General features: G+C 44.1%; 1 non-coding gene across 1 annotated transcript; it reads left to right on the forward strand.

Moving 5' to 3' along the window:
• Nucleotides 1-288: 288 nt before the first annotated feature.
• On the forward strand, nt 289-395 carry LOC117203177 (U6 spliceosomal RNA). The gene has a single exon (XR_004485841.1). It is a non-coding gene; the product is annotated as a U6 spliceosomal RNA (small nuclear RNA).
• Nucleotides 396-641: the final 246 nt, after the last annotated feature.

Below are 641 nucleotides of genomic sequence, written 5' to 3' on the forward strand. Positions count from 1 at the left end.
TGATAGGCAAGTTATCCATCACTGCTGTGAGTAGTGATGTAAGTCTACTTGCTTTTCTCTCCAAACATTAACCTTGTTCCCTCTGGTGGTGATACCAGTGAGTTGCACTAAGCGGGAGAATAAAAGTTGGAACATCAAATTCATGAGTAAATGAGAAATGGATTGGATACCTACCTTCATTTTCCCTAACCACTCCAGTCCATGCATTTTCAAGGTAGCTCTCAACTTAGGGAGTCTGGCACCTGACAGCTTCCCCAAGGTACATGAAGAGTTAAGAATATATGTGATGTGCTCGCTTCGGCAGCACATATACTAAAATTGGAACAATACAGAGAAGGTTAGGATGGCCCCTGCACAAGGATGACATGCAAATTCCTGAAGCATTCCGTATTTTAAAAAGAAGAATATATGTGATCACAGTGGCCAGCACATGTAGCTCGGTTTACACAGACCTGTGGATGCATCTTATAAAACTTTGGGATGTTACCAACCTCAGGTCCGGCTGTTCACTGCTCAAAAACCAATACTCAAGAGGCAGGTGTTGGTCGAAAGGGAAATTTGCTTTATTTTTGAGGCTGGCAACTGGGAGAGAATGTGGACTCATGTCCAAAGACCAATTCCCCGCTGCCGGCCAGTGGGCA

The sequence above is a fragment of the Orcinus orca genome, chromosome 2, assembly GCF_937001465.1.
Source record: "Orcinus orca chromosome 2, mOrcOrc1.1, whole genome shotgun sequence".
NCBI classification, from domain to species: domain Eukaryota; kingdom Metazoa; phylum Chordata; class Mammalia; order Artiodactyla; family Delphinidae; genus Orcinus; species Orcinus orca.